General features: G+C 45.8%; 1 protein-coding gene across 2 annotated transcripts in view; it reads left to right on the top strand.

Moving 5' to 3' along the window:
* The first annotated feature begins 16,476 nt into the window (after window positions 1-16,476).
* LOC124007204 (calpain-5-like) overlaps window positions 16,477-18,332 on the top strand; it is a 32,099-nt gene continuing 30,243 nt past the window's right edge. For both annotated transcript variants that reach the window (XM_046317617.1, XM_046317603.1), the window contains exon 1: window positions 16,477-16,621. The gene's annotated coding sequence lies outside the window, so the exon portion shown is untranslated. The remainder of the gene's footprint in view (window positions 16,622-18,332) is intronic.

The raw sequence follows: 18,332 nt of genomic DNA, 5'->3' as shown, positions 1-18,332 counted from the left end.
TGCGTAACGGCTGAAAGGCTGCGTTTCCACTGTCAAAATCCATGCAATAACCAACTGCGTCACCACTAAAAACAATTTTTGGTTGGTCTTAAATATCCCTACCAGCGTTGCCTGAAATTAGCACTTTGAATCATGTTAAGGACACGCCTCATATTTCCACCCCTCCCATCTGAGCGCAAGCATGCTGATGTTAGACAAGTAAATTACCGAACCTGGCGTTAGGCCTGGAAGATGTCAGTGCGACAGTCTTTACTTGACGAAATTGCAAACTAACTTGCGTTTGACACTAGCTCTGCCTTAACGCCAGACGAAAATAGAGTCCGTAATATTAATTGCTTGAGAAACTAGGCACTTCTCACTATAAAACAAAGCTCAAGGAAGTAATTGTGGATAGGAACACATCTATCCATCAGAACATTAAGATGAATAATGTACCACTGCTTAAAAATGGGAACCTATATTTGTTTTTCCACCTTCCAAGCGAAAAATCGGATATGCTAGGCCTGATCATTGTAGATTCCTACCCACCTGTGCCCTAAAATTGATATTGAGTGGGACACATACAAAGAAGAGAATCTACAAGACTCAACAAGAGAGAAGTGAGGAAAAGGCATCTGAAAGAAAGTTGGGAAGACAACCAAGCTTCCATGTAAGTTCTATGACTTTCTCAGAAAATCCTAATAACAAACAGGAGCTTTTAAAAATGTTGACACAGAAGGTGTGCCAATGAATTTGAAGATGGTAAAGAGATATATGCTACAATTTAGTCTGTGGTCACAAAAAGGGTGCTCTGACATCAATAGTGGAATGTGACCATGAAGAGGCAGATACAAGAGTATGCCTTCATCTTTAAGATTCCCTTCAAAAGTGTGCACAAACCACGATCATTTGAACAGTGGATATAGACATCATTGTCCTCCTTGCTGGGCTGTTCTTCCATCTTACCAACTTGGTGGTTGGATAGTGCCAGCAGATCAAGATGTTGGTTGTCTCACCAACCCCTTGATCTGGATTGAAATGAACACCCCTTAAATGTTTTCATATCATCTGAGGAATGTTTGTACCAAATGTCATGCTTTTATCTGTTGCATAATGTTTTTTTTATGGTCAAATACCAGCTATTATGGCAGCCATTTACAATTTTTTTTGATAACTCGTTTCAGTGTTCCCTTTGAAATGGGCACCCATTCTGGGATGTTTTAATAGTCCTGAGGGAATGTTTCTACCAAATTTCATGATTGTATCCACTTCGTAACGTTTTCTCCTCTAAGGCCATGGACTATTGTGAATAATTACGATCAACTCATACACCACAACACATGACTCGCAAGACACAGATCAAACAGAGAAGAACACTGAGTGCTCCATAGCCCAGGCCATGTCCCTCTGATCTGATGGCCATGTGGCATGAATGTGTGGCTCTAGTGCCCTCTGCTGCAGGACTGAAGTTCTGCCATCGACAGACCCCAGCATGAGCCATAGACCGGATGTCGTGGTGCTCTTGGCTCTGGAGACTGACAGCCAGATCGTGCTGCGTCGGAAGTTGAACTTGACTCCCTCCCTAGCGTTAGGGTTATGGCTAGGGTTAGGGTTAAGGTTAGGGTTAGGGTTGTATTTGAGGATAGGGTTAGGGTTTAATCGGGATGTGGATATGAAGCTAGGGTGAGGGTTAGAGTTAGGTTTAGTTCAACTCTAGCTCAAACAAAACCCAAACAATAACTTCACGGCCACATCCCTAATCCTAGCCTCAACCACAACACTAATACTAACCAACTCTAACCCTAATGTGGCTTTAACCCTTATTTTGGCATAACACTAACCTGGTTTATCACCACTGGCTATTAATGATATTGGCCAGAACAACACCTTGGCTTGTCTGCCATCTGGTGCCTGCCTCATCAGGGCATGACGAGTACATCCCTTTATTTCTCACCTTTCCTTAGGAATGTGTAGGACTTGCCACGGCATGGAGTAGTTGACTAAGGGCCCGATTCAGACAGGTTATCTCCACCATTCTACGAAGACCTTTACCTATGCAGGCCATTCCTATGCACTTCTCAGCTGAAAACCCTCCCACTTGCTGGCCAACAGATTTTCTCATGGAGTTTTTATTCAATAGGGTTTTCAGCACATTTTTCCGAAAGACATTCATTCAAATTTGTTGTACCTTTTAATTAGCATTTTCTCGACAGAATCACTAGAATATATGGACAGATGGTTCAAAATATTAGAGTTCAATTAAAGACAGCCATGTAAATACACACATCTTCTCTCCTTTCAGCACCAATTGTTATATTTTAAAATCCTCCTACGTGGTATATTATTTAGGGTTAGGAAAGTCTTTATAAATAATAAATAAAAAAACAGGTTTGGAGAGCCTTTATGTGCTAAATATATTGGGGAATAAAAAAATACAGTGGTTTGAATCTTCCTGAAAGTTGCCATATTCAATTGTTCAATCCATAAAATATTGGGTGAGATGTGGGGGTGAGATGTGTACAATAGGGGTCGAACAGTAGTACTATAAATCTACACTAATAATCCTCACTAGTCATGGAACTGTGACAACAACGGTTCAGTCATTGTGAACCATGCATCAGGCTCCAGATTTAAACTGCTACGTTTGGTTTGCCTTCCATAATGAATAGGCTATTTTTTTTGCTACCTGACAACTTTACGGGTTTCACTTTTTAATTACCTGGACACTATCTGGACACGATTCGTCAGGACCTCCAACAGCCGAAGCTAAGTAGTAACATTAACATGATGCCTTCTAATTGCAGCCGCTGTGCTCGCCTTACGGCGAGGATAGCTGTACTGCAAGCCCAGCTTCAGACGCAATCGTTAGGCAAGGGTAATTTCAGTGTAGGAAAGGATGAAACAGCGTCTGTGCCACCAGTAAGTACAGATAGTAGTATAAATCCCCTGGCACAGTCCCCGCAGCCGGACAACTTTCTCACGGTTTCTGGAAGGAAATGCTGTAGGAACGCTCAACCGGTGTCGCTCATTCAGCAGACAGAAACTTTCAACCGGTTCTCCCCATTAAGCAGCGGGTCGGTGTCAGAGGCCGAGTCTTCTCTGGTCTCTACTCCTCCCGTTACGGGGTCTGAGACGATTCCATGAAGCTTCCCACCATTAGCTCTGACAAATTGAAAACTCTAGTCATTGGCGACTCCTTTACCCGCAGTATTAGACTTAAAGCGAATCATCCAGCGATCATACACTGTTTACCCGGGGCAGGGCTACCGACGTTAAGGCTAATCTGAAGATGGTGCTGGCTAAAGCTAAAACTGGCGAGTGTAGAGAGTATAGAGATATTGTTATCCACGTCGGCACCAACGATGTTAGGATGAAACAGTCAGAGATCACCAAGCGCAACATAGCTTCTGCGTGCATATCAGCTAGAAAGATGTGTCGGCATCGAGTAATTGTCTCTGGCCCCCTCCCAGTTAGGGGGAGTGATGAGCTCTACAGCAGAGTCTCACAACTCAATCGCTGGTTGAAAACTGTTTTCTGCCCCTCCCAAAAGATAGAATTTGTAGATAATTGGCCCTCTTTCTGGGACTCGCCCACAAACAGGACCAAGCCTGACCTGCTGAGGAGACGGACTCCATCCTAGCTGGAGGGGTGCTCTCATCTTATCTGCCAACATAGACAGGGCTCTAACTCCTCTAGCTCCACAATGAAATAGGGTGCAGGCCAGGCAGCAGGCTATTAGCCAGCCTGCCAGCATAGTGGAGTCTGCCACTAGCATAGTTAGTGTAGTCAGCTCAGCTATCACCATTGAGACCGTGTCTGTGCCTCGACCTGGGTTGGGCAAAACTAAACATGGCGGTGTTCGCCTTAGCAATCTCACTAGGATAAAGACCACCTCCATTCCTGTCATTACTGAAAGAGATCATGATACCTCACATCTCAAAATAGGGCTACTTAATGTTAGATCCCTTACTTCAAAGGCAATTATAGTCAATGAACTAATCACTGATCATAATCTTGATGTGATTGGCCTGACTGAAACATGGCTTAAGCCTGATGAATTTACTGTGTTAAATGAGGCCTCACCTCCTGGCTACACTAGTGACCATATCCCCCGTGCATCCGCAAAGGCGGAGGTGTTGCTAACATTTACGATAGCAAATTTCAATTTACAAAAAAAAAAAAAATGACGTTTTCGTCTTTTGAGCTTCTAGTCATGAAATCTATGCAGCCTACTCAATCACTTTTTATAGCTACTGTTTACAGGCCTCCTGGGCCATATACAGCGTTTCTCACTGAGTTCCCTGAATTCCTATCAGACCTTGTAGTCATTGCAGATAATATTCTAATCTTTGGTGACTTTAATATTCACATGGAAAAGTCCACAGACCCACTCCAAAAGGCTTTTGGAGCCATCATCGACTCAGTGGGTTTTGTCCAACATGTCTCTGGACCCACTCACTCTCACAGTCATACGCTGGACCTAGTTTTGTCCCATGGAATAAATGTTGTGGATCTTAATGTTTTTCCTCATAATCCTGGACTATCAGACCACCATTTTATTACGTTTGCAATTGCAACAAATAATCTGCTCAGACCCCAACCAAGGAACATCAAAAGTCGTGCTATAAATTCACAGACAACACAAAGATTCCTTGATGCCCTTCCAGACTCCCTCTGCCTACCCAAGGACGCCAGAGGACAAAAATCCGTTAACCACCTAACTGAGGATCTCAATTTAACCTTGCGCAATACCCTAGATGCAGTTGCACCCCTAAAAACTAAAAAAATGTCTCATAAGAAACTAGCTCCATGGTACACAGAAAATACCCGAGCTCTGAAGCAAGCTTCCAGAAAATTGGAACGGAAATGGCGCCACACCAAACTGGAAGTCTTCCGACTAGCTTGGAAGGATGGTACCGTGCAGTACCGAAGAGCCCTTACTGCTGCTCGATCGTCCTATTTTTCTAACTTAATTGAGGAAAATAAGAACAATCCGAAATTCCTTTTTGATACTGTGGCAAAGCTAACTAAAAAGCAGCATTCCCCAAGAGAGGATGACTTGCACTTTAGCAGTGATAAATTCATGAACTTCTTTGAGGAAAAGATTATGATTATTAGAAAGCAAATTACGGACTCCTCTTTAAACCTGCGTATTCCTCCAAACCTCAGTTGTCCTGAGTCTGCACAACTCTGCCAGGACCTAGGATCAAGAGAGACGCTCAAGTGTTTTAGTACTATATCTCTTGACACAATGATGAAAATAATCATGGCCTCTAAACCTTCAAGCTGTATACTGGACCCTATTCCAACTAAACTACTGAAAGAGCTGCTTCCTGTGCTTGGCCCTCCTATGTTGAACATAATAAACGGCTCTCTATCCACTGGATGTGTACCAAACTCACTAAAAGTGGCAGTAATAAAGCCTCTCTTGAAAAAGCCAAACCTTGACCCAGAAAATATAAAAAACTATCGGCCTATATCGAATCTTCCATTCCTCTCAAAGATTTTAGAGAAGGCTGTTGCGCAGCAACTCACTGCCTTCCTGAAGACAAACAATGTATACGAAATGCTTCAGTCTGGTTTTAGACCCCATCATAGCACTGAGACGGCACTTGTGAAGGTGGTAAATGACATTTTGATGGCATCGGACCGAGGCTCTGCATCTGTCCTCGTGCTCCTAGACCTTAGTGCTGCTTTTGATACCATCGATCACCACATTCTTTTGGAGAGATTGGAAACCCAAATTGGTCTACACGGACATGTTCTGGCCTGGTTTAGGTCTTATCTGTCGGAAAGATATCAGTTTGTCTCTGTGAATGGTTTGTCCTCTGACAAATCAACTGTACATTTCGGTGTTCCTCAAGGTTCTGTTTTAGGACCACTATTGTTTTCACTATATATTTTACCTCTTGGGGATGTTATTCGAAAACATAATGTAAACTTTCACTGCTATGCGGATGACACACAGCTGTACATTTCAATGAAACATGGTGAAGCACCAAAATTGCCCTCGCTAGAAGCATGTGTTTCAGACATAAGGAAGTGGATGGCTGCAAACTTTCTACTATTAAACTCGGACAAAACAGAGATGCTTGTTCTAGGTCCCAAGAAACAAAGAGATCTTCTGTTGAATCTGACAATTAATCTTAATGGTTGTACAGTCGTCTCAAATAAAACTGTGAAGGACCTCGGCGTTACTCTGGACCCTGATCTCTCTTTTGAAGAACATATCAAGACCATTTCGAGGACAGCTTTTTTCCATCTACGTAACATTGCAAAAATCAGAAACTTTCTGTCCAAAAATGATGCAGAAAAATTAATCCATGCTTTTGTCACTTCTAGGTTAGACTACTGCAATGCTCTATTTTCCGGCTACCCGGATAAAGCACTAAATAAACTTCAGTTAGTGCTAAATACGGCTGCTAGAATCCTGACTAGAACCAAAAAATTTGATCATATTACTCCAGTGCTAGCCTCTCTACACTGGCTTCCTGTCAAAGCAAGGGCTGATTTCAAGGTTTTACTGCTAACCTACAAAGCATTACATGGGCTTGCTCCTACCTACCTCTCTGATTTGGTCCTGCCGTACATACCTATACGTACGCTACGGTCACAAGACGCAGGCCTCCTAATTGTCCCTAGAATTTCTAAGCAAACAGCTGGAGGCAGGGCTTTCTCCTATAGAGCTCCATTTTTATGGAACGGTCTGCCTACCCATGTCAGAGACGCAAACTCGGTCTCAACCTTTAAGTCTTTACTGAAGACTCATCTCTTCAGTGGGTCATATGATTGAGTGTAGTCTGGCCCAGGAGTGGGAAGGTGAACGGAAAGGCTCTGGAGCAACGAACCGCCCTTGCTGTCTCTGCCTGGCCGGTTCCCCTTTTTCCACTGGGATTCTCTGCCTCTAACCCTGTTACGGGGGCTGAGTCACTGGCTTGCTGGGGCTCTGTCGTGCCGTCCCTGGGGGGGGATGCGTCACCTGGGTGGGTTGATTCACTGTTGTGGTCGGCCTGTCTGGGTTCCCCCCTTGGGTTGTACCGTGTCGGAGATCTTTGTGGGCTATACTCGGCCTTGTCTCAGGATGGTAAGTTGGTGGTTGAAGATTTCCCTCTAGTGGTGTGGGGGCTGTGCTTTGGCAAAGTGGGTGGGGTTATATCCTTCCTGTTTGGCCCTGTCCGGGGTGTCCTCGGATGGGGCCACAGTGTCTCCTGACCCCTCCTGTCTCAGCCTCCAGTATTTATGCTGCAGTAGTTTATGTGTCGGGGGGCTAGGGTCAGTTTGTTTATCTGGAGTACTTCTCCTGTCCTATTCGGTGTCCTGTGTAAATCTAAGTGTGCGTTCTTCTCTAATTCTCTCTTTCTCTCTTCTCTCTTTCTTTCTCTCTGTCCCCAGTCCACCTGGAGGACCTGAGCCCTAGAACCATGCCCCAGGACTACCTGACATGATGACTCCTTGCTGTCCCCAGTCCACCTGGCCATGCTGCTGCTCCAGTTTCAACTGTTCTGCCTTACTATTATTCAACCATGCTGGTCATTTATGAACATTTGAACATCTTGGCCACGTTCTGTTATAATCTCCACCCGGCACAGCCAGAAGAGGACTGGCCACCCCACATATGCTCTCTCTAATTCTCTCTTTCTTTCTCTCTCTCGGAGGACCTGAGCCCTAGGACCGTGCCCCAGGACTACCTGACATGATGGCTCCTTGCTGTCCCCAGTCCACCTGACTGTGCTGCTGCTCCAGTTTCAACTGTTCTGCCTTATTATTTGACCATGCTGGTCATTTATGAACATTTGAACATCTTGGTCATGTTCTGTTATAATCTCTACCCGGCACAGCCAGAAGAGGACTGGCCACCCCACATAGCCCGGTTCCTCTCTAGGTTTCTTCCTAGGTTTTGGCCTTTCTAGGGAGTTTTTCCTAGCCACCGTGCTTTTACACCTGCATTGTTTGCTGTTTGGGGTTTTAGGCTGGGTTTCTGTACAGCACTTTGAGATATCAGCTGATGTACGAAGGGCTATATAAATAAATTTGATTTGATTTGATTTGCTACATGTCCCAAATTATTGCACAGCTTGTAATATGTTAGCCCAGATATTCCCAAACAGGGGTGCGTGCAATGCCGTCAGGGGTACGCTAAATAAAAATGTGATTCACATTTATTTTTTTAATAATATTATTATTCTTTTTTTTTCATCACATTTTCACAGTCTCGTTTTACTGCCAAAAATCAAATTAAACCACTTTTCACTTATATTGGGAGTAGTGCCTTTCCTCAGCCACAGTGTGTTATATGTGTGTGACAATACAGAGGCGGATGCAAGATGCAAGCAACGATGGTTTAATGAATACAGTTTACAGCAGCAACAGGACAGACAGACTGTACTCAGACGGAATCTGACCCAGGGACTAGGGCGCATCTCCCGATGATAGCGTGCTGAGAAATCCAGGGGAGTGTGTCCGGATGGGTAGGAAGGAGCACAGCAGATAATCCACACAAGGGCGGCGAGAGATGAGCACGGACACACGACACAACCTCAGGGAAGTAACAAGCACGGACACACGACACAACCTCAGGGAAGTAACACGCACGGACACACGACACAACCTCAGGGAAGTAACAAGCACGGACACACGACACAATCTCAGGGAAGTAACACGCACGGACACACGACACAACCTCAGGGAAGTAACAACGATCTGACAACAAGAAACACTAGTTACAGAACATATAAAGGGAAGATAAGTGGTTCCAGCTGGCGCAGACAATCAGGCCGAGATTGGGAACCACGCCCACACAAACATGGGAGGAGAGAGAGAGAGAGAGAGAGAGAGAGAGAGAGAGAGAGAGAGAGAGAGAGAGAGAGAGAGAGAAAGAGAGAGGGAGGCAGTGGATTCATGAACCGTGACAATACCGCCCCCTCCCTCCCCTAGGAACGCCTCTTGGCGTTCCCAGGCGAATTTACCTGTCGATTGAAATCATCGATAAGGGAGTGATCCAGAATGTCCCTAGCAGGCACCCAACTTCTCTCCTCCGGGCCGTAACCCTCCCAGTCCACCAGGTACTGGAATCCGCGTCCCCTCCTTCTAGAGTCCAAAATACGATTGACAGAAAAGGTGGGTTCCCCATCAACAAGTCGTGGCGGCGGGGGAACCGGAACCGGCGGGTTAATGCGTGCCTGAAACACAGGTTTTATTTTAGACACATGAAAGGTAGGATGAATTCTCCTATACGCCGGAGGAAGCTTGAGCCGGACCGCCACCGGACTAATGATCCTGGTGACTTTGAACGGGCCGATAAATTTGGGGGCAAGCTTGTTCGAAACGGATCGGAGTGGAATGTTCTTAGTAGAAAGCCACACTCTTTGGCCAACGACGTATACCGGAGGCTTCGACCGGTGGCGATTGGCCTTAGCCTTGGTGCGCGCCCCCACCCGGAGAAGAGTCTCACGGGCTCTGCTCCATGCGTGACGGCACCTCTGGATGAAAGCGTGAGCGGAGGGAACAGTGACCTCGGACTCCGTACTGGGAAAGATAGGTGGCTGGTAACCTAAACTACACTCAAACGGAGAGAGACCCGTGGCTGCCACTGGCAACGAATTGTGAGCGTACTCAACCATAGAGAGTTGTTGACTCCAGGAAGAGGGATTCTTAGAAACCAAACATCGCAACACTCTCTCCAAATCTTGGTTGGCCCTCTCCGTTTGACCGTTGCTCTGGGGATGAAACCCTGAAGACAGGCTGACACTCGCTCCCAGTAACCTACAAAACTCTTGCCAAAACTTGGACACAAATTGGGGCCCCCTGTCAGAAACTACGTCCATCGGCAGGCCATGTAAGCGAAAGACATGATCCACGACAGTTACCGCTGTCTCCTTGGCAGATGGTAATTTAGGCAAAGGAATAAAATGAGCCGCCTTCGAGAACCGGTCCACCACGGTCAAAACAACCGTCTTGCCCTGGGAGGGCGGGAGGCCGGTAACAAAATCTAGCGCGATGTGGGACCAGGGTCTCGAAGGGACCGACAGCGGTTGGAGTAACCCATCTGGGGGTCGATTAGAAGTCTTCCCAGTGGCACAAACCGAGCAAGCCAAGACAAAACTGTGAATGTCACAAGCCATCAGTGGCCACCAAAAGCGTTGCTTAACCAAAAAGCTAGTGCGGCTGACTCCTGGATGACACGCTACGTTGGAGCAATGCCCCCACCGAATAACATCGGACCGACACCCCTCCGGCACAAACAACCGATTAGGCGGGCAACCGGGCGGAGGCGTTACCCCTTCTAAGGCCGTTTTGACCCTCGATTCAACCTCCCATGTGAGTGGGGAGACCACTAGGGTCCCGGGTAGGATGCACTCGGGAGTGGATGGGTGTTCGGAATGGTCAAAAATGCGAGAAAGGGAATCGGGTTTGACATTCTTGGAACCCGGGCGATACGAGAGAGAGAAGTCAAAACGTCCGAAAAAGAGTGCCCACCGCGCCTGCCTGGAGTTGAGTCGCTTGGCGGTTCTGATATATTCCAAATTTTTGTGATCAGTCCAAACTATAAAAGGTACCCCGAACCCTCTAAACAATGGCGCCACTCCTCCAGTGCTAACTTCACTGCCAACAACTCTCTGTTGCCAATGTCGTAGTTGCGTTCCGCAGGTGATAACTGATGGGAAAGGAACGCGCAAGGGTGCATCTTGTCGTCAGAAGAGGAACGTTGGGAAAGTACCGCACCTACCCCCACCTCTGAAGCGTCCACCTCCACCACGAACTGACGCGAGGGATCGGGAGCTATGAGGATGGGAGCCGAAACAAAGCTGCTCTTGAGTTTGGCGAATGCAGCCTCGGCTGTATCGGACCACCTGAACGTCACTCTGGGGGAGGTTAAGGCGGTAAGAGGAGCGACTATCTGGCTAAAGTTGCGAACGAAACGCCGGTAGAAATTGGCGAATCTCAGAAACCTCTGTAGGGCCTTACGGGAATCTGGGCTTGGCCAATCCACCACAGCCTTAACCTTGTCAGGATCCATGCGAATACCTTCAGTCGAGACAATGTAACCTAGGAATGGAACGGATTGTGCATGAAAAATGCATTTCTCCGCCTTGACAAAAAGTCCATTCTCCAACAACCTCTGAAGCCTGACGTGCTGAACGTGTTCCTGGAGAGAAGAAGAAAAAATCAGTATGTCATCCAGGTAAACATATATGAACTGATCAATCATATCTCTCAGCACGTCATTGACGAGTGCCTGGAAAACCGCTGGGGAGATGGATAGCCCAAAAGGCATGACCAAATATTCGAAGTGCCCTCTGGGGGTGTTAAACGCGGTCTTCCATTCGTCCCCCCCCCTTATGCGAACCAAATAATATGCATTACGTAAATCCAACTTAGTGAACACGGATGCTCCCTGTAACCTTTCAAAGGCTGAGAACATCAACGGTAAGGGATAGGTATTCTTCACTGTGATGTTATTCAACCCAGGGTAATCAATGCAAGGACGCAGAGATCCGTCCTTCTTCCCCACAAAGAAGAACCCCGCCCCTGCTGGAGAAGAGGAAGGACGAATGAATCCAGATGCCAGAGAATCAGAGATGTATCTCTCCATAGCCTCCCTCTCAGGAACAGAGAGTGAATATAACTTGCCTTTAGGTGGAGACTCACCTGGCAATAATTCTATTGCACAGTCATAGGGACGATGCGGAGGAAGAGAAGCAGCACGGGACTTACTGAACACCTCCTTCAGGTCGAGGTATTCAACGGGCACGTTAGACAAATCCACTGCCTCCTCTAGAAACACAGAATCAGACACAGACGAACGAGCAGACACTAAACAGGACTCAAGACACTTGATACTCCACATGGATATAGAGTTATGACCCCAGTCAACTCTGGGGTTGTGTTGGGTGAGCCAAGGGTGGCCGAGAACTAATGGTGCAAGGGGTGAGTCCATGAGTAGGAATGATAGTGTCTCAGTGTGATTGCCAGAAGTGATGAGTGTGAAAGGTTCAGTGGTGTGAGAAATGTTGGGGAGTTCTTGACCATTGAGAGCGTTGACGGATATCTTGTGCGTGAGTGAGGTGATAGGAATCTGGAGTTTGTGAGCGAGCTTGAAGTCCATGAAATTACCCTCTGCTCCTGAGTCCAGTAAGGCTTGGGTGTCGTGCGTGTGGGTGGCCCATCTTAGTCTTACCGGGAGGAGAGTAGATGATGAGGTCTTCTCTGTGGTGACACCACCCGATAGTAGCCTCATGCTTACGACTGGGCCTGATCTTTTACCGGGCAGGAGTGCATAAAGTGGCCCGCTCTACCACAGTAGAGACAGAGTCCTTGGGATCTCCGCCTCTCCCTCTCTTCCCGGGAGAGGCGAGCTCTCCCCAGCTGCATGGGTTCGTGAGCGGAGGCTGAACTGGCCGTGTTCCCGCCGCTGGCATGCCAGCCCTCCGTGTCGTTATACGGTCTGTTAGGGCATGCTCGGCGGCCAATACGACTCAGACGAGCGTCGACCCTCAAGGCTAGTTCCACTAGTCCATTTAAACTCCTGGTAAGGTCCAGAACATAAATCTCCTTCTGGATCCGGTCCTCCAGCCCATGCAGGAACATGGCCAGAGTGCGGAATTGGATGGAGTATTCCGATACTGAACGGTCTCCTTGGCGAAGGTCAGCGAGTAGTCTGGCCGCTTCCCTACCCGCCACGGCCCGATCGAAGACCCTTCTCATCTCCTCGGAGAGTGTCTGGAAAGAGGTGCAGCATGGGTCCTGGTTCGCCCACACCGCCGTTCCCCAAAGAGCCGCTTTGCCTGATAGCAGTGTGAGTACGAATGCTACCTTTGACTGTTCACGGTTGAAGGTCCGTGGCTGCAACGAGAAATGCATGGAACATCTTGTAAGAAAAGCTCTGCAATAGTCAGGATCACCTGAATAACCCTCTGGTGGCGGTAGCCGTGGCTCTAGCTGGGAATCCGGCTCTGGCGGGGCGGGTTGAACTGCCGGTGTAGGTGGCGCAGCGGAACCCCTCAGATGTTGCAATTGTTGGGTCAGCTGGGATACCTGCGTCGCAAGGGCTTGTACTGCCCGACCTGTGCTGGAGATGTTCTCCTCTTGTTGATCCATTCTCGTGATACTGCGGGAAATGAATTCGGTCAGACTCGTTGAACTCGCTGCATCCATGGTCTGGTCAGATCGTTCTGTGACAATACAGAGGCGGATGCAAGATGCAAGCAACGATGGTTTAATGAATACAGTTTACAGCAGCAACAGGACAGTCAGACTGTACTCAGACGGAATCCGACCCAGGGACTAGGGCGCATCTCCCGATGATAGCGTGCTGAGAAATCCAGGGGAGTGTGTCCGGATGGGTAGGAAGGAGCACAGCAGATAATCCACACAAGGGCGGAGAGAGATGAGCACGGACACACGACACAACCTCAGGGAAGTAACAAGCACGGACACACGACACAACCTCAGGGAATTAACACGCACGGACACACGACACAACCTCAGGGAAGTAACAAGCACGGACACACGACACAACCTCAGGGAAGTAACACGCACGGACACACGACACAACCTCAGGGAAGTCGCTCTGGATAAGAGCGTCTGCTAAATGACTTAAATGTAAATGTAAATGTAAGTAACAACGATCTGACAACAAGAAACACTGGTTACAGAACATATAAAGGGAAGATAAGTGGTTCCAGCTGGCGCAGACAATCAGGCCGAGATTGGGAACCACGCCCACACAAACATGGGAGAGAGAGAGAGAGAGAGAGAGAGAGAGAGAGAGAGAGAGAGAGAGAGAGAGAGAGAGAGAAAGAGAAAGAGAGAGGGAGGCAGTGGATTCATGAACCGTGACAATGTGCAAAAGTACTCTTTTTTTTAAATATGTTTTTTTTTGCGAGAATGAAGACGACTTTCGAGTAGTAAGACATGAATAAAAGCAACATATACCATTAATAAGAAGGGGCTAGAAGCGTCTTATATGGTGAGCTACCGAGTGGCTAGGACAGGCACGCTCCATACCCTTGTGGAGGACTTAATTCTTCCTGCTGCCACGGATATGGCTGAGACAATGCTGGGGGAAAAGGCCAAAAAAACGATACAGACAATGACTTCATCAAACAACACTGTTTCACGACGCATCAGTGACATGGCAGGAGATGTTTTGAAACATTTACTACTTCGCATACAAGCCAGTGAATGATATGCGTTACAGCTGAATGAGTCAACAGACTTGGCGGGCCTGGCACAGCTCCTGGTATATGTCCGTTACGTTTATGGGGGGTCAATTAAGGAAGACATCCTCTTCTGCAAACTACTGGAAACCAGGACAACAGGAGAGGATATTTTTTAAGTACTGTACAGCTTTGTGACATCAAATGGACTTTGGTGGTCAAGATGTGTTGGTGTCTGTACTAATGGCGCAAAAACCATGACAGGGAGACACACTGGAGTGGTAACGCACGTGCAAGAAGTTGCTCCCGACGCCACATGGGTACACTGCAGCATCCACCGAGAGGTTCGTGCTGACAAGGGAATGCCAGACAGTTTGAAATACATGTTGGACACCAGTAAAAATGGCTCTTTCATGCCCTGCCTCCAGTCCACTTACCGATATCTGAACAAGAGCAACAAGCGGTTCTGTGAAAATAGAATTTAATCAGATGCCACTGCCAGATTTCTGGATTGAGCTGCACTCAGAGTATCCTTCCTTGGCAAATTGCTTGTTAAAACATACTTCTCTTGATATATTTTTGGACTAACTGTTTTTCCATGTATGAATCTGTTATTCAATGTATTTCTATGGGCTAACAGCAGTAAGGGCAAATTCAATGTATCATCAAATCATTTTTTTATATATCTTTTTTGATACCTACAGGGGTCCTAAAATTCTAAATAGAATAGCTAAATGATCCTTAGTATGACCATCTTAAAACAATTCCATATGCTAGCTTAGTAGAAACCCAGCCCCAGACCCTTAAGACCTTGTTCATGTCTGTTATAAACAGTTGCCATCATCTTTATTGGTTCAGTTCTGCGGTGAACCCATAACAAAATTATTACAATCACTCCTGTCCTGACTTTGGACAATTCATCACACATATAGTGTGCTTCCAAACTGTTGTGTAGAGAGATAGGGAGGTGGAAAGGGAAAGGGGGAAAGGGGGCGAGGGAGAGAGGGAGCTGCAGTTGTCTTCCACAAGCCAGAGCTGAGAAGATAAAATAACTCACACATCATACAGGACAGTAAAACAATGATGGCAGAGGCATCATCCCTCAGGGACTCAACAGCAAAAAAACAACACCTGAAAATAGCCCGTTGTCTGCCGCAACACAACAATTACGAAGTCGAATATAGACTTTCTATGAAAGTCAATGAACTCAGTACACCAGACCCAGCTGCTATCGCATTGGTGTCTATGGGAGAGTCACCCCCTTAAGATATGGATGCCTGTTGCAACCAGGTACCTATGTGAGAGTGGATTCAGTTTGCTGCCATATGACTGCTTTCACATTTGTTCACATCTGAAACAATTGTCATTTATATTTACAATCCCCTTATCCAAACGGCTTACTCATTGACCTAGCTCTTATCAATTTGTAAATTACAGTGCATGGAGAAAGGTTTTGTTTCTATCGTAAAAAAAAATATTTAAAAAATAGATGCTGTTCCACTTGAAACCGACAGGTTGCTCGACGTTATTCATCGTTTCGTCATAAAGGTGGTCGAATAATGAGGGAACAAAGTCAAGATCAGAATACAGTATATCTGTTGACATACCTCTGCCACGCCTTCATTTATTTGATCTCCACCCCCAAAACGAATAGCGGGTGAATAGCATACTCTTCAGAATACGTGCAGAGAGAAAAGTGCATAAAGATGGAATTTACGTTCCAGTTACGCACGCGTAATGAACTATGCCTGGGCAGGGCGAAGCCAGAGGAAACTCTGGTGGAGGTCCACAGTGGTCCTAACGTGCACATCGGTCGACCGACCTGGGTAAAGGGGCTGGCTCCCTCCGAAGTTTCCCTCAGGATATTACCTCAGGTTGGAATGCCCACCTAAATGAATCCACTTAGAGCTTGGCATGAGGACCCGAGGTCTGGACTCTATAATTACTGCAATTACTGAAACACGTACAATGATTTAGCTTTGTGTGAACTTCTGATTATAGGTTTCAGCTGTGGTTGCCCTAGACATGTATTTAGAAGGGAAATGGGTTTATAGCTAACAATCGTGTCTTATGTTATTTAACCGGCACAGGCAGGGCCAGACACAATTTACCAAAAGAGGAGTAACAGTTAAATCTGTAGCGTCTGCAGTAAAAGTGACTTCACATTCACACTCCTACAGCTTTAATGTCTATTGTCTGTGTAACTGGAAAGCACACAGGGGTTATGGGTAGTTTTCAGACTGATGAACAGGGCGCAGGCTGATTAAGATATAAATAGCTGTTCATGGGACACATCTCTGCCAGTACTCAAGTGGAGGGCTGTGCGTTGTTTGCCTTTGAACACAACGCTCCACAGAATGACAGGAGCTATATATTCACCACAAGATGTCTGGGAATGAACCAGCGTCAATATGACGCAGCGACTTCCTATTCATTTTCTCATGGATGACACAAGGACCTTGACCTTGTGTACGCAATTGATGGTGAGAATGTTAATGGGGGGACATTTCTGAGAGTTGTTGTGTAAGAAGTTCTGTTTGTAAGTATAATCATTAGTGTGAATGACGTTTTTTTGGAGTGAGTCAGTGTGGTGTTCGTAAATATCTGGGTACCCTAGAGTGTGCACTGCCGTCACATCAGCATGGAGAGGACTAGTCACTCTGCGTTACATACAGTGGTGGAAAAATACCCAGCTGTCATACTTGAGGACACCTTCATAGAAAATAACTCAAGTCAAAGTGAAAGTCACCCAGTAAAATACTACTTGAGTAAAGTCTAAAAAGTGTTTGGTTTTAAATATTCTTAAGTATCAAAAGTAAATGTAATTGCTAAAATATACTTAAATATCAAAAAATTATTATATCAATATCAAATAATTATTTAAAAATCATTAGATTAAGCAAACGAGACAGCATAATAGCTAGGGGCACACTCCAATTGACAAACTAAGCACTTTTGTTTAGTGAGTCCACCAGATCAGAGGCAGTAGGGATGACCAGGGATGTTATTCTGAAGTGCCTGAATTGGACCATTTTCCTGTCCTGCTAAGCATTTACAAAAAATAAACAGTACTTTTGGGTGTCATGGAAAATGTATGGTGTAAAAAGTACATTATTTTCTTTTGGAATGTACTGAAGTAAAAGTTTCAATAATATAAACAGTAAAAAAAAGTATTCTCACTAAAGTATTCTCACTAAAATATTCTCACTAAAGTATTCTCACTTAAGAATTCTCACTAAAGTATTCTCACTAAAGTATTCTCACTTAAGTAATTTACACCACTGGTTACACAATCTATAACTGGACCCTTGAGAGAGTTAAGCTGGACTGCAGAAACTACATGCACAGTATGTTCATCATGCATCCTCATTCGTTCATGCTTAGCTTACAGTATATTGGGTTGCAACATCACAAGTCCTACTGGTATTGTGATATTGATATTGTGAACTTTGTATAGGAGACTTCAGAGGCAGCAGCTCAGATGGTCCATCTTTGCTCCCATCTCTGTTAATCCAGATGCGTTCCATTTATTTGGGGAACCTCTTCAGGCCATGTGTTTCACTCCAGCATGGATATGACCTCATTTGCTGCAGCCATGTTCAGAGTTGTGTGACTGTCCCCTGGCCCAGTCCAGGCCAGGTCAGGCAGCCAGACAGGGTGTATCTCTGTCTGCTTGGGCCTTGTTTATCAAAGGTGAACACAAAAAAAAGATTCCAAACCTTGCAGTTTTCCCACAAAGGTTGATATATACATTTTGAACTTGATGGGAAAGTGTGCTTATCTCCATGCAAATCTAAGACCACCAGTACACACAACTGTTAGTGCTTGATCAATTGCAAGCAAATGTTGTTCTTTTTGGGTGGAATGGAGGTGTTTGATGGACTGGAATTATAATAATGTTAGGTTAATAAAAACATTTAAAGTAGGCCTGATTATAAAACAGATGCATTTGCCATTGGTAAGAAGATTGCTTAGCAGCATGTCGCCTAATATATTTATTTTACTTTTATTATATACAGAGGCCTAAAGCATAATCATATTGCAGGGCATGTCTCTCCTTTTTTGTTGTTGCTAGGACTGTCTGGGAGTGGTCTGAGTGGGAAGGGGAAAACAGAAAACTAGCTGTTATTGGCAGAGAGTTTTGGAACTCTCTTATCATTGGTCTATTAACCAATTTATCACCTGGTGAGATCA

Source organism: Oncorhynchus gorbuscha, linkage group LG02 (genome assembly GCF_021184085.1).
Source record: "Oncorhynchus gorbuscha isolate QuinsamMale2020 ecotype Even-year linkage group LG02, OgorEven_v1.0, whole genome shotgun sequence".
In the NCBI taxonomy this organism is placed as follows: Eukaryota; Metazoa; Chordata; class Actinopteri; order Salmoniformes; family Salmonidae; genus Oncorhynchus; species Oncorhynchus gorbuscha.
The sequence above is the reverse complement of the archived record's forward strand: the minus strand, read 5'-3'. Positions and strand labels throughout refer to the sequence as shown.